The sequence below is a fragment of the Cygnus olor genome, chromosome 19, assembly GCF_009769625.2.
Source record: "Cygnus olor isolate bCygOlo1 chromosome 19, bCygOlo1.pri.v2, whole genome shotgun sequence".
NCBI classification, from domain to species: Eukaryota; Metazoa; Chordata; class Aves; order Anseriformes; family Anatidae; genus Cygnus; species Cygnus olor.
This window is the reverse complement of record NC_049187.1, coordinates 3,022,851-3,038,500: the sequence shown is the minus strand read 5'-3', so window position 1 is coordinate 3,038,500 and position 15,650 is coordinate 3,022,851. Positions and strand designations below refer to the sequence as shown.

General features: G+C 40.7%; 1 protein-coding gene across 7 annotated transcripts in view; it reads left to right on the top strand.

Moving 5' to 3' along the window:
- Nucleotides 1-2,154: 2,154 nt before the first annotated feature.
- Nucleotides 2,155-15,650, top strand: part of TNC (tenascin C) — a 73,790-nt gene continuing 60,294 nt past the window's right edge. For all 7 annotated transcript variants that reach the window (XM_040531792.1, XM_040531791.1, XM_040531789.1 and 4 more), the window contains exon 1: nucleotides 2,155-2,534. The gene's annotated coding sequence lies outside the window, so the exon portion shown is untranslated. The remainder of the gene's footprint in view (nucleotides 2,535-15,650) is intronic.

Here is a 15,650-nt window from a genome sequence, read left to right as displayed (position 1 = left end):
GAACACTTCTCCTGGCTCCTAAAATTGCTTGAACCAAGAATCTATTTCCCTGCCCCAAGGCACGATAATCTGGCCTTTTATTTCATAAGTTTTATTCCAGTGGCTCAGTGCGTTCCCATCTGCATGCTATTGAACTCGGCTGTACTATGTGCATGGCAAGACAAATCTCAGGCTGTGCTAACAGGATGTTAATTCCTGCTGTGCTGGCTTCTTTGCCTTCAGGGCTGCTTTCACACTGTCAGATATGCTGCTAAGAAGTAAATTACTCCTGGGATGGAGTAAACCAATACAGGTATTAAAGTTGAACTAAGTCTAATTACCTGTGTTGCAAAAATTTTGTCCCAAGGTGAGGATGCGTATACAGTGTGAAATTCACTGTTTTTCCACAGTAACGAGTTGCGGTCTCTCTCATACTTCCATGCTATCCTAGATTTCATGCTGTCATCTAGCTATTCCTAGATTTGTCTGTTGTGATTGTCCTTACGTGTTTGAATTTCATCTCCAACATGAGCTTGTGTGTAACAACACAGCAGCAAACCCAGCTGTTTGTACAAATATTAATGTTCAATTACTTTCTCCCTTCTCAATTCATTAAAAAAAAATCAATTGCTATCGACAGTTATCTAATGAAAGAGGATACCACAGGGCACATCATTCCGTTTTAGTCCCATGCATTAAAGATCACAACCTAAAGCTATCTTTCTGATTAAAATACATTTCCCTCTTTCATGCTACCATTTGCTCCTGAATCAGTGTATCGCTCAGTATTTGCCACAGAGTATGGTTAAGGATGGGTGAGCCGGAAAAGATAAACCAAAAACAGGCCCAAACTCTTACCTGAAACTCATAAGGCATATTGTTTGAAGTCAGGTAACTGGGTGGGGAATGATAGGAGAAAAAAATAGTTTAAATTTTTATTCAATAGCTGTTGGCAGAAAAGCTGTTATTAGCAAACACTGCAAAAACAAATCCTGCATATTGCTTCCCGTAGTTTACTCGCAAGCTTCCTGTCTTGTTTCAACTTGTGGATGTGGACAGAGGAATAATGTGTTTTTTTCACATCTATGTGAAAGGACTAATGAAGTAACAGACAGCAAGTGGCTTATTGTATGGGGAACCATCTTTTTCTCAGTCTCCATCAGATTTTATTGGAAAAATTGTGTTACATCTCATTCAGTTTTTGTCCTTGAGTGCAAGCTTTAACTGAATTTCTCAGAACTGTGTAACTTGGGTGGGGAGCTAATGTAGGCTGGCACCAGGATCATTTTGAGAATATTCTGAGAACTGCATACAAAAATTGAAGATTTATTAGGGGCTGTGTACAGTAACCCCCTTGCCTTTGGGATCAAGGGAGATGACCAGAACAAATTTTACTTTTAAGAAATCAGCACAGAGGATCCGAGTGAGGTTCAGGGGTAATCAGAGAGAGCAAGGCCCCTGCAGCAGTCCCAGGTGAGCACCATGTGTGCTCCTGATAGCTCCAGGATGGGACGCGGAGAGAATGCAGTGACCAGAAAACCATGAGCCTCGAACAAGTGGTTGCGTTATCTTTACACACACACAACCACATAATGCCTTTTTATCAGATCTGAGAAGAAAGGGAAGCCCTCCCATGTTCTTCCCTGGGCTTTTATCTCTATCTCCCTTTCTCTCTCTCTCTCTTTTTTTTTTTTTTTTAAACAAAGGATCTTTCTAGGACTCTGCTTGTGAAACTTTTCTCTTGATTTCTGCCTTTTCTCCCTTCAGCTGTTGAGAGAGCAGAAGCAGTACACTGAGATGCAAACATCACAAGCTTAAAAATGCTGGAGTATGCCAGATTGTCAGCTTGTGTAAATCTGATTTTCTTCAGTTGATTCCAGTGAAGTGGGGTTGATTTGCACTAACTGCTCGTTAGTCCTAGCATGTTCTCTAGGAGTTTCTGGAACTGAAAGCCTGGTTGTGATTCCCCTGGTTTTATTTAAGTTTGCTACTCTTTCGCAATGTTGAAATAATGGGAATGAGGGGTTTAAAACTCCTGATAATGTACTTTGCTGATGCTGTAAGGAAAATATTCTGCTTTCTGAGTCATTTGCCCTGAGCTGACTTTTTTTTTTAATGGTTCAGGGGTTTCCTTCTTTAGCCATAAATTGCATGCAAATTCTTTTTTTGTGTGTGTGTCTGTGTATGACAGTGTGTGTATGTGAGTGCGTGTGTGTTTCTTCAGAAGCTAAGCCAAAGAGAGAGGCTGTTCCTTTAAAGCAAAACTGAAAAAAATGCCTTCAGGCATCCTATTACAGTGGAATGAGCCAAGGATCAGGATTTGCAGCTCAGCTATATAAACCCAGCAGAATCTGGCTGATCTGACCAGTTTGCCTTACTGTCAAACGTTTCTTTCACACACACACACACACACACACTCACACAGAATTAGGCATCACAACTTCTCTGAGTTTTGACAGGACGGCAACAAAGTCAGAAGCTGATAGCTGACTTTAACATCTTTATTTCATGGAGGCTGCTCGCAGCAGGATCTAATCTCTGTCAGAGTCTGTAAGGTAAGTCTGCTTCCTTCCTGAATTAAAAAACCCAGGAGCTCTTCTCCCACCCAAGTTTGCAATAACACAGCCTTCTGTTGTGACCCTCATGGATAGGACTTTATTCAGCCTGAGTAGTCAGGGAGCTTAGGAGGGAAAATTTCTGAACGGGAGCATGCCTGCCTTGGTTTGTCTGTATGATCCAATGCAATGATAATGTAAGAAACTTCTCAATGATGTTAATCTGATCCAGTGAATGAATGAAGGATGGATTAGTTAAAGCTGGACATCTAAAGGAATATGGCCAGAAACCTGACTGACAGGCTGGGTAGAAAGTCAGATTTGGGATTCCCTCTTGGCTAGCCAGGTAATATAAATGTGTCCCCATCCTCACATTGTGTACCAGGTGCAATCCACTTGCAATTCTTAAACCTCCCAGGTAACTCCTCTTCCTTTGCTATTGTGTGTGACTTGGGAAAGAATCTGGCCCTTTTCCTTTTCCATTTGCCATCTGCACACTGCTTTGCTCTGAACCTTTGTCACCTTCCTCCTTGCCCCCTCTGGCTCCAGTTTCTTTGAGAAGTCCAGTAATATCCAAGCCTGCTGTGGGGAGCAAAAGACAAAGGAAGATTCAACTGGTATCTTATTGCCAAGTAAATGGGTGGGTTCTGGGCAGCGGGAGAGTGAAATCCTCCAGCATCATGGAAAAACCCGGCACTTGCTTTAACTGCTTACTGCCGGCTGCACTGAGGTTTCTGCGTCACTGCCTCTGCACTCCCCAGTTAGCCTCAAATTGACTTAAAACAGGGAACTGACTGGGAGAAAGCCATTGCACCTAGCTTCATTTAAGACTTAAGCCTTCTTACTCAAAAGTCTGTGTTACATCACCTTTGCAGAGTTTTCCCTACCTAATTCGCTCTCTGGCTACTGGGAGGTTGAGTGTTTGGTAATTGCTCTAAACTTCGGAAAAGTCTGCGTTGTGTCATGCTGGAGGAGATACGATCAGATTGACAGGACTGGGGCATGTCCCCTTGCATAGTGGAGACATGGAATTAAAAAGCATAGGAAGGTATTTATCCGATTTTCCTGATGAAAAAGAATAGAAATCAATGAGGTGCATAGACTGGGCAAAAACCTTCATGTCAAGCTGTTGTGTGTTTTTTCACTGTTAAAAAAATTAGTAAAAATTCATTTTACACACTTTATCATTAATGTTATACTTTTTTTTTTCTCCTTTTTATTACGGTGAGGTTCTGCGTTTGCCTTTTTAGATCTGTGAAACCTTACGGTTGCTGTAGTCAGTGAATGAGCTGGACAGCGAGGGGTAGCAACCATGCTTTGAATTCTAGGAGGACTTGCAGAAAAGGGTTATGGGGTCTTTTTTTTTTTTTTCTTTTATTACTGCTAATAGAAACTCGGGAGCAAATGAAAGCGTTTAGCCAAAGTATGAGACAAGTTCTATCTGCAGATGACCTTCCCTGGCAGTGAATTTTGAAAGCACTTGAAGAGTTATCAGGGAGTTCAGGCGAGTCCCTTTGCAGCTGCTACCTCTGCACCTTGCTCAGGGAAGGATGTGCATCTGAATTGAGCAGGGGGATTAGCAGCTGAGAAGAGGCAGAGGAAAGAGGGATGCCATACAGTGCACTGCTTGCCCCCACTGTCACTGACCCTATCACCATCGCTATCCTCAGCAAATTGCTATTTGTTTGCCACAGTCCTTTGGTCATTAATTTTATCTTCTGGTTCCTTCCAGCCCACAGAAAATTCTTTGCAAGTTCCAGTCCTTAATCCTTTAACTACCGTTACATTATCAGTGTTTTCAAAGCCACAGGAGAGCCAAAGGATCTGCTGAAAAGCATACAGTCTGCAGATTAGTGTGTCATGTCTCATTTGGAGGGAATCTGGTATTCTGTAGCAGAAGTCTCATCCAGGTACATTGTGGAAATAGACATATGATAAGAGAACAAGCCAAATCCAATCCTCCCGTTGAATTATAAGTGCTTAATGATGCTAGAGCTTAACTGAAATATCCCTATACTCAGACTAAAAAGTGCTCTGCAAAGCTACAGGTAATTTGTTAGCTGCAGGTCTTTGTTAATGCAAATCTATTCCTTCTTTGATCCCACCTCTTCTTTAAGTGTGGACCATGTCTCCCCTGTATTCACTTAAACAACTATCCTGTTGTTAGAAGAGTATTTCTATAGGTGTTCAAACTTCAGCTAGGAGTAGCTTATTTTTAACATTACTGCTTTTTATAAAGTGTCTAAAAAAAGCTGAAGACTATTTGAATGTGAAGATGTTCTGACTTGCTGTAAAGAGACTGTCAAAGTTTTTTCTTGAGTATTGTTTCACTTTTGATAAGATGATGAGATTAGGTGGGAAGGCCTGTGCTTCTCGGGACTTTTTCATCCTTTCCTTCCCAAGAGCAAAGCAGAACTGAGGAGCAAGTGTGTGTTTGAAACAGTGATGTTGCTTTGGAGCCAGAGCTTTAACCCTTTCATCGCTCTGGCAAAACCATTTGAAATCATAGACCTGTTTGTGCTGCTGTCTGCCTTTTTCCTATGACAGTTAATCTGTTTCTATAGCTTTGTAGGGTGTGGTCAAGAGGTTTGGGTGGTGCTAAGCAGTAAGGAATTATACTGGATTGTATAAAATAGTTGTCTGGTGTAAACGGATGTCCCACACTGGCAAATCTGTAAGGGAGAAAGAGTTTTCATTCAGTGGCTGTTTCCATTACTGAACCCTGGTATCTGTCTAAGTTGGACATTATACTTGGAAGTAAGTTTAAATGCAGAGTGGTTTCTGCTTTTTTATCAGCTACACATTTACCTGTCCTGCATGTATGGCACACAGTGAAACATGAGAAATTCAGAGTAGCAAAAATTACTCTAATTTGAAGTCTGTGACTTGACATGTTCAACCTTGGAAATATACATCACAGCACTGCTGAGCTGAAGGGCAAGGGACATTCATAGAGTCTGGTGTCTCATAAAGTTCCAGGCTTAGAAATGTATGATTTGTACCACTAGAAAATTAGAAATCCCAGCTTCTCAATAATAAAAAGGTATTTGTTTTGAACCGTGGCAGGTTGAGATACTGGGCTTTCAAATTGTGCTCTGATTTACCAACATGTACTTTCTCTGACTCGATTTCTGGTGTGACTTTAGTGCACCCTTCTCAAGGACTGATCATTGTCATCAAAACCAGTGGCTATAAACTATAGATACGTGAAAATACTGTTATGTGTAGTAGCTACCCCTCATAGTTTTAAGGAAGTGGCTGATGTAATATTTCAGAATAATCAGTGTTAGCAAATCAGGAAACTGAGGAAAATAGCTGTCACAGCTTATTAAATTAATGGGCAAATATTTTATCATTGTCCAAACTCAGAAGTTTGCAAAGCTGGTGCAAGGAATTGTAAGACATGTAACATTTAGTTCTGGACAGAAAATATCAAAACTTGAACTTGGGAGATAGAAGTGATCTGTACACATCCCTTATTTTTTGAGTTTATAAGATGTGATTTAATTGACTAAACTGCTTGGTATCAAAGTAGATTTGCTGTCTGCGGGTTGTTGTTTTTTTGTAGGAGTTTATTAGATGCTGATGATGTTATTACTATTGCTACAGCATTTTAGCATCTCGTATTACAAAGAGTGAACAGACATGGTAAGTGATGCTGTTTGACATAAAGAACTTACAATTGCTATCATTAGCAGTAAAAAAATTGTTTGTGTTGTGAAGAAAAAAGAAGAAGGAATTGGAGTACTGGGAAGAAGATCAAATGAACAGCCCTGACAGACAATGTTGAGCTGTCTCAGTTTCCACTGAGCTCTGGGTTTTATACAAGTGTGAAACTCCCCCTAGTTCAGCGCTCACTGTCCATTCGTGCGTTCGATCCTCTGTCCAATCTGAACTGAAGTTAAATGCCTTCCACATGTGGGAAAAGTTAAAAACTGGGCTTTCTTCCAGCTAGTGAAATCTTTCAACGTATGATGTAACTGCACTGTGCGGAGTGGGCAGGCTGAGGAGGGGGAGGCAGAAAGGGATTCTGACTGACAAGAGATGTCTCTCGGTCCCGCAGAAAGTAGTTGGGCGTTAAAAGAAGGAATATAGTAGGGATCCTTCTGCTGAAAGTACAAAGTTTCAATTACTTAGTATCTCTTTTTAACATTCACTAATAGGAGAAAGCTCATTACAGTGTGTTGGAATGATATATGTGCAATTATATGCATGGCCTTAATATAATATTTTGCTGGATTTCTGTATGCATCGTTTCTCTCTCTCCTACATACTGCATATCCTGATGCTGACATAACAACAAAATAACCTCTAAAGCTTCAGTTAGTCTATGTGTATGTAGTTAGAGTGTCTTTAAAGAATACCAGTTAATATACAAGGGCTGACATATCCCATGAAGCACTCATCAAAAGCTAATGTGAGATTTTGCTGCTCAGGCTATGGAGTCAACAAGAATAACCTTCCATGTACGTTTTTGTTTCACTTATGCATGAGTCAGTCTCCAAAGATAAATTCATCCTGTTGGAAGCAATTTCTCCAAATTCACATCCTTAATTGTCTTGCCACTGTAGTTTCAATTAAACTAAGGTGGGACATTGCCAAGTTTTCAGAACTTCCAACCAGCGAGTCCCTGTGTACGAATAGCCTGTGGCATTTTGTATTCTTTGGGGAGCGGAGAACAACGTTGCCAAGTTTGCATTCAGTCATCCATCACATATTAGCCTACTGGAGGTCCATTCTTCCCTAGCAATGGGGGAGCTCTGCTTCCTACTTAGAAAAATTACTCACACAGAAAGCTCTTTCCCTGTAACCAGAACTGCACAGGGAAGAGAAAAGAAGCTTTCTTCAATTCATATAAGTGCTCAATTTCCAAACCCTTGACAAAAATGATATTGTTTCATGCTTAGAAAACATATTCCTTTTAGTAATTGAGTAGAAAGTACAGGGTGGTGGAACAGAAATCTTTTTTAAACAAATTTCAAAACCAGTTGCTTGAATCATAGGCATGACAAGGGTCTATTGTAGTAGTCTGCCTCTTCCCAATGCCAGGCTGTAGCATTGACTATATGTGTATAGATATTGGCCAAGATATTCAAAGGAGTCTGAAATTCTGTGCCCAGGGAAATTCCACTGTAATGGGTTTATTTTAACAAAATACTTGAGCATTTGTGCTTTTTCCCAAGATGCACCGGAACATCATAACCTTGTGAACCTAAAGTTCCAAATAATAACTTTTTATGGCATTAGGATATTAACCAAAATATCAACCCAAACTGTCTTGATTCTTCTTTAAACTAATGTTCTTTTACGACATTCTAGCAGCACAAAGCTAAAAGGGGATGTAAACGTCTTCTGACTATAAACAGAAATTAAACTGTGAGATCGTTTCCCTCTGTGTTCATCAGAACTGGCTAAGTTGTTATTTCCACCATTAAGGATTGCCTGCTGAAAAGGGATTTAAAAAAAAAAAAAGATTTAATTCCAGGAAAGAAGTTTGCTTCTTGTTCCCAAGAAATTGTAAGATCTGTGAAGAGACAGATTTTGTCAATCAGTTTTGGACTTGCCTTAAAGGCAGGGTGCGTGGATAGCAGGTGGGACAGCCAACTGCGAGCTGAGTGCTTTTGACTGTGGGGTTCAGTCTCTTTGGTCTGGTGAAAAGCCTTTATTTGGACAGGCTAGCAGCTTTACTTGCAGTATGTGTTGTACAGCACAGTACAAGACCTTAGTGGCTGTCTTCCTTCTTGGCCTGGCATGATCCCATTTTGTCAGAAGTCAGTTTGTCAGGCTTTCAAAAGGAGCTCAGTGTCCACTTTGCACTGGTTCTTTGTTTCTACTGGTTCTTTTGGAAAACCAGCTTCTTCTGGATATGCTGAATCCTCCTAAATAGTTTCTCTGTGCTGTGTGACAAAGGTCTATGCCAAGAAAGATATAAAGGTAGCTTGTGATGTATAGGCAATCCATTCCTCTTCGTGCAACACAGTGTAACGCATATTTTTCCTTTACTTGTGGCTTGTACTTCCCTTCTGCATTGCTTGTACTGCAGTAATTCAAGTCTGACTGAGAATGAATGCTGCACACTGTAGACTACAAGTCAAATGAGAACAGGATGCATATTAAGGGAAAGGTCTCAGATCATTTTTCTTATTGAAGTATCTTGGCAATGTAAATAGTTTCCAGGAAAAAATGCTAGCATTTCCCATAGTGAGCACTCCTTATGAATGTCCTATCTATTTTTCCAGATAGGTGCCCAAGTGAAGTATTTATAGGAGGATATACCATCTGCAAGCCAGAGAATTTTTATTTCCACTGCCAAGTGTTAATTAGGATGTAGACTTATACACTTTACAGGTTAGCAAGTCAATCACAGTGATCCAGCACCACAAGTGCTGTGGTTCCAGATTTGATGGAAAGAATGAAGGACCTGGAGAGGTAGAGCCCTGCTCAAATGCATTAGATGCTATTTACACTTTTCTTGTCGTTCTCAGGCTATTATTTCATATACTGTTAATTATATGTAACAGTACGCTGGGATTTGAGAGGGTCACTGGCAGAAAGAGGGAAATCTACCACCAGTCTTCTACCAGCCAAGCCTGTGTGCCTGCCCATGCTTTCCCCATCAGGGGACACGGAGCCTAGCCTCTTGTGTCTGCAGCAGCTCAGTGTCACCGTCCCATCTGTGTTCTGTAGAAGCCCCGTGCTTACCAATGACATGGTAGTGCCATGTCAGTGCTGAGGAAGGTCATTTTGAATGAGTTTATTTGCTTTGATTTGTTAGAATCCCTCCAGATTTGGCTGTGAAAACATTTCCACGTTACTTATGGTTTAGCCGGCACTATTCATGTGGGTGAAGGCTCATCTGTAAGAAAAGGGAAATGATCCAGAATTAACACAGTGCTTTCTAGGTTGTGGCTTGATTCTAGTTTGTACAAGTTATGTTGCTCAGAACATATGCAGGAGACTTTAAACTGTGTTTGTATCTCTCTCCAGATTTATACTTGCATCACACTTGATGTAAAAATGTGCAATTCTGATAAATATAAATACGCCTTACATATGCCATAATCCTATATCCTATAAATATGCCCTACCTGACTGATAAAAAGGGGGCCTTAATGCAAATAAAAGTAAAGTCTGCTGTATCTAACTTCATCTGTTTCACCTGGAGACACAGCTTTTTCTGCTGAGATGAGCAGTTATATGGGGTGCTGAATATACTTACAGTATACCTGCTTGTCATTGTCTTAATCATACAGCAGAGAAATTTCTCTTTGCAGAGGATGCCTTGGCTTCATCTGATTTGGTCTGTGCTCATTTAGGTCAGGAGTACTGCTCCTGGAGTTACATGGGGAAGGACCAGTCTCATGGAGAGGAAATTAGAACCCACTGAGCATTTTTCATGCATAAAGCAGCACTTCATTGCATTATTCCTTGTCTGCTTCATTTCAGCATGCATTTCTGAGGGGATGGTTTTCTGTTTTGCAGACTTTGGAGGCTGCCAGCCAAATTCTCATGTGACACAATTGCATTGATTTCACTGGAGATCTGTTGCTGGATAATTGAGCTCCACATCCCTTCTTTTATTCCATGGCTCAAATTGCTGTCAGCTTAGACTTTAACGCAGACAGGTTTCAAGTCACTGCGGGTTAAGAAAAGGAGGTCAGAGTGTTGTTGGTAGAGGTCTCTCAAGTCTCCCATTAGTGTAACAGTGCCCAATTTGTTGACATTTGAAGCAGCAGGGCAGAGTTTTGTCCGAGTTCAGTCACCGTTGCAACTAATCATTTGCTCAGAGCTGTGTATATGACTGTATTTTCCATTACATTATGTAAGTGCTTCTGCTTTAAATCAGAGCACTAAGAAAAATCCTCTGACAGGACTGTTTGGAAACGGCCCCTTCTCCGTTTTCAAGTGCCTTACACTCAATTTGCTTCATATTTTGTGAACCTAAATTTGTATTTTATTTTGTCTTGCCACACCATGGTTGATTTCACTTCATCATCACTCTTTGTTATATATTTTGTTCTACTAAAATTTGCTACCATACCCTGGTTTGCCAAACATGGAGATTCTTGATGCTATGGCAGCTGACAGAACTAGGCCAAGCAGCCAGCTAGCCTGGGGGCTGTTACTGGAAGTCAGATTTCAAGGAACTCCTTCCGTGGTTTTGTGAGTTAGAAAAAAAGTGCACATTTCTGCACATTTCAGATGCTAGTACCAAGGACAGAGGAGCTCTGGTGGGGAGGAAAAGCCGCCCAGACAAACTAATAATTGCTTGAAAAACAAAGAGTTTTCTGTGGGTGGGTTACCTATATGCTTCCCCAGCTTCTGTTAAGAAGACCGAAGTCTGCTTAATGACAGGAGGCAAGTAATAATAATTCTGATTGCTAAAAATAATGCAGGCTTTTGTGGCTGACTTCTGAGACAGTTCAGAGGTGTCATTTGCAGTGCTAGAAGAATCACATGGTTAAATTGAAATAAAATTACAAACTGCATGTGAATAACCACAATGAATTCTGAACGTATCCTGCTGCCTGCTGACCAGCATCATCTCTAGCAACTCATACTTCTTAAACACTTCTTGTTATTCCAGACCAATGCACATGTAAATTATTTGTGCACTTACTTACAGCAAAGCCATTAAAACAGAATTCCACTTCACTTGCCTATATACGTGACATTCCTTCAGCTCAGCTCACTTAAAATATGGAAAAAATGTGATGTTGGGTGTATGGAGTGGATTTTTGGCTTACCTCTTCCTTCAGAAGCACGAGCAATTTAAAAAACAGCTTCATCAGAGACGCTGAAAAAAAGCAATGTCGTCTCAGTGTGCTTAAGCTATTCACCTGCATACTATGCATGTATTTGTTTAATGTGTCAATGGCTCATGGTTCTTATGAATGCAAAGATCCTATTTTCTACAGTGTAGTTTTCACCATCATCTTTGGTAAGATGAGGAATTTAGCACCTGCTTTTTATAGCTGCACCTCTTCACCTATTTATTCACATATTCGTATTATACTTGGCAGTAGTATTGGTGATTCATTTCCTAACTGTTGTTGTCAGTAGAAAAAAAAAAAGATACTTGATACCTCACTTGTGAATTCAAGGGACAAATGAAACTGTCCACATTTCTATCCCCAGAATTGGTTTCTGCTTTGCTCTCGGAAACTGTTGCTCAGCCTAACATTGGGTTACCATTCTGAGACCTATGTACTCTATAGAGAACATTGTTTTTTACTTTATCTCTCTAGTTTTCATTATGGAGGTCAGGAGGTCTAAAATTTTCTAGCCTTGCAAAGTCCAGCTCTGTTTTTTCTGCTGGTGAAGATAGCATCAATCCCGCACGGTCCAGCTTGCTGGGCCACACGCAGTCTCACTGTCAATCCAGGGCAGCTCCTCTAAAGTGTAAATGAAGACAGAATTGTATGAATTCATTTCAGAGCCAGTCTTGGTCTTGATGCAAATGTGGAATGGAGAGAGGACCAGTATCACAGAGCCAGTGAGTGAAAGGAGTGGAGGAAAAAATCAGAAGTCCTGAATTCCTCTCCTTCCCATCTTATCACAAAACCACTCTGTGAAATGGGCTGTGGAAAACCTAGGGATGGTTTTGGGAGAAACACTATGGAGAAGGGTCTGGAAATTAAATAGAGCTTTGTATGTGGAATGAATGTAAGTTGCTGTGATTCATGCAAAAAAGCATACAAATCTCAGAGTTTGAAACAGCATCAGCACAGCCCTCAAAATAATTCAAAGTGAAGTCTCTAGTGTCTACCCAGAAAATAATGAGCTCCTGACAAAGTGTAACTTGGCAAAGAAAATTTCCAAAGACAAGTTTAGAAAACTGTAGATCTTTTCCAGTTCTACATACGTCTTTGCTATGGGGAGAAAAAAGCCAAGAGAGAAAGCAAATGCTTTTGCTATTAGAAAGGCTTCATTAAAAGGTACAGTACATATTCAGGGGCAAGAGTGATTTCTGCTTGAGACTGTGTACAAAAATTGCTTTTGTTATGAAAAGTGGTATTTTGTTTGTTTTTTGTTGTTGTTGTTTTTAAATATTGGAAAAGGAAATACTGTTTTTGTCTAGGCTGTGTCAGTCAGAGGCTCTTTTCTTCCAGCTCTGAAAGCTACATAAAGAGCGGAGATTGCTTTGCAGATGGAAGAAAAAAAAGAAAAAAAAAAAAGTGTTTAGCAGATGCATAGTCCTTTCTTTTTACTTTTTTTTTTTTTTTAATCTCAAAAGTTTGTAGCAAACTGTTGTACTGGGCCGATTGCTGTGCACCCTGCCATGAGTCTGAATGCAGCTCAAAAGCACCCCACTGACCTGCTTGTTTTTTTTCTCTTTTCTGAGTTCCCATTTCCAAAAATTGATGCTCAGGTATCTGAGCTCTTAACAAAAAAACAAGCCCCAAGTGCACACTGGGTTTCCTGTTAACTTGTGCCTCGTCTCAGTCATTGAGATCTAGGCTGAATGGAGTTGGTGCTGGTTCTCCTATAGTTACCTCTTCTGAGTTTCTCTCTTTCAGTTTATATATGACACATTTGAGTATTCTACCCCTTAAAATAACTAGCTAGTTTCTTGTGGCTTGGATAAAATTCCTTGTGTGGTTTGAGCTGGATGTAGAATTCTTCTTTGCTTCCTGCCCAAAAGCATGAATCACGGCAGTTGTGTAACAGCAGCAGACGTTGCTACACAACAGTGGACACATCTCATCGTGGAGGAAGGTTGGGTGTACGTGTGTACATGAATGTCTCCTCTGCTGATTTCATAAAACAGTCTGGAGACTGTTATAAATGAAAGGGCATTCTGTAGATATAACTTACTTGGTTTGGACCTTCTATTTTGTCTCAGTTACAGATTTTTCTCAAATTCTGGTGTGTTTCTCTGTGGGTTTTGTTAACCTTATCATTTATTTCCATGGGTTCATCTTTTTATTCTGGTAATTGGCTTGGCACATCCTATGGTTTGGCTTCAGATTAAGTATTCAGTTTCTTATTGTTACCCTAGAATTTCCAGCAGTCATGTAGTTATCTGCGTATTTGCTGCACATCTCTGGTCAGACTTTCTTCTCCAGTGCCAAGGATATTTCTCTGAGATTCTTTTTCTTCCTTATATTGTAGTGGATAACTCTCCAGTTCTTTGTTCCATGTATATTTTCTGGCAATTCTGTAGCAGTCTTCAGGAAAGTGTCTAAGTATTGAAATAAGAATTTGACAGTACCTTCCCGTGAGGTCCTTGGAACACTTATTTCACCAAGAAGCATGCTCCCCCTGTGAGGTTTTACCAATGGATAAACTGAGACATACCAGACAATTTATAAAATCATTTCAGGAAACTTAAGTTTCAGTCCTGGGTTCTAACCACGAGACCACACCACGGTTAATCCCAAGGTTGTGAGCACTTTCTGGAGTCTCTGCCGGGGGCACATGGTTCTGTGGGAACCCCACACGTCCAGCCCTAATGAGCCAGCTCTATTTAGCTTCATTTCTCCTCTTACAGTTCCAAAGACTGAGACTGCAGACCCTTGGTTGGGAAGCTTTTGTCTCAACTCCTGTTGAGAGGTAGTTTTTCCAGGTCTGGGGAATCCATTCAGTGGGAGGCCTGTTCATTTTTCACTTTGCAATGACACTACCAGGCTGCAGCGTACTCCTCACCATGCCATTGAACTGTCACACCCAGATGGATGTTTTCTTTGGCTGCCCTATACAACAGTTCATCTCAAATTTTATTTCCATCTTAATATTCCCATCAGTCAGCAGTTGACTCCCCAGTAGGTCCATCTGGCACTTTGTGTTCCCCAGTTTCATAAAGGAGAGTCTCCAAGATGTCCATCCTCACAGCACCACAAACCACAGCTTTATGGTAGAGCAGCAGGGAGTTGTGTGCTCCCTTGCCTGCAGTCACCTCCCACATGTCCCAGCAGGACAAATCCAGAGGATATTTACTCCTTTTCTCGGGCTGCCTGCATGGCAGGACCCAAGTCATACCAACATACAAACTGCTGTTGCAAATGGCTAGAATATATTAAAAAAAAAAGTTTGATTTGAATGAACACTTGTTTGGCTTTTTCAGCTCAACATTCACAGTTTCATCTCTCTACATCATAAAGAGAATACACTTAATCTGTTAAAAAAAAAAAAACAAAACATATTTTGTAGATAGAACATTTTCATTTCCTGGGCTTTGCAGCCCTGAGGTGGAAAGGAGCTGCAGCATAAGCCATGCGAGACATTGCTTCAGTCAACCCACTGCAGTTTGCATTATTCACATAAACTCATTGAGCGGCATCATTTTTACGTGATCTTATCCTCATTTTGCCTCAAACAAAAACTGCATTTTTTACAAAAAGTAACATCGAGACATATTTTTAGCTGCTGAGAGTCACTGGAGTGCCACAGGTCATATTCACCAGCTGGTCTAACATGCTTTGTAGGGAAAGAGACAGTTGGGTTGGCTGGTACACCAGAACAGTACAATCCCATTAGAAAACAGAGACATCTGAGTATTTGCCCCCTCTGCTTCCCCACCTACCCCCTCCTCAGCAATTCTTTCTTCTCCTTTCACAGGCTTTCAAGCTGTTTGTTTCTCATCTTCAGCCAAGGCTGGTTCCTGCCAAGCATGCCGCGGGTGTGGGAGGGCGTATTATTTACCAGCAACTACAATAGTTGTGGTGGGTTTTGTAGAATTAGCAGGCCTTGCCTTGCAAATATAAGAATCGGTGTCCCCAAGATGATCAGAAACAGGAAGGTAATAATACAATTGGCCATCAACAGTAAAAAGCTCATCAGCATTTGTACCACTGTTCTTGAAGTATTTTGGTACCTGAAAATTCAGTTTGGTGTCTAATGGTGTTTTGAAATGCACCAACACGCCTTTACTTCCCTGTGGGTGCCCTTCCATTTTTAGAGGTGTAATTGAACATAAGATTCATTTTCTTTCTCCCGTCCTGGGATGGAGGAGCACATGAGCACTGTAGTTTCACTTCAGTATTACTTTTCATTTAGTAACTGAAGTCCAGCGTGCTGTGCTTTACTGGAAGAAGAAGGCTGAAGACATGATTGAGGCAGTTATTCTTTCAAAAATGCCATTTTGTTCAAAGCAAACCCACAGAACAAAAATTA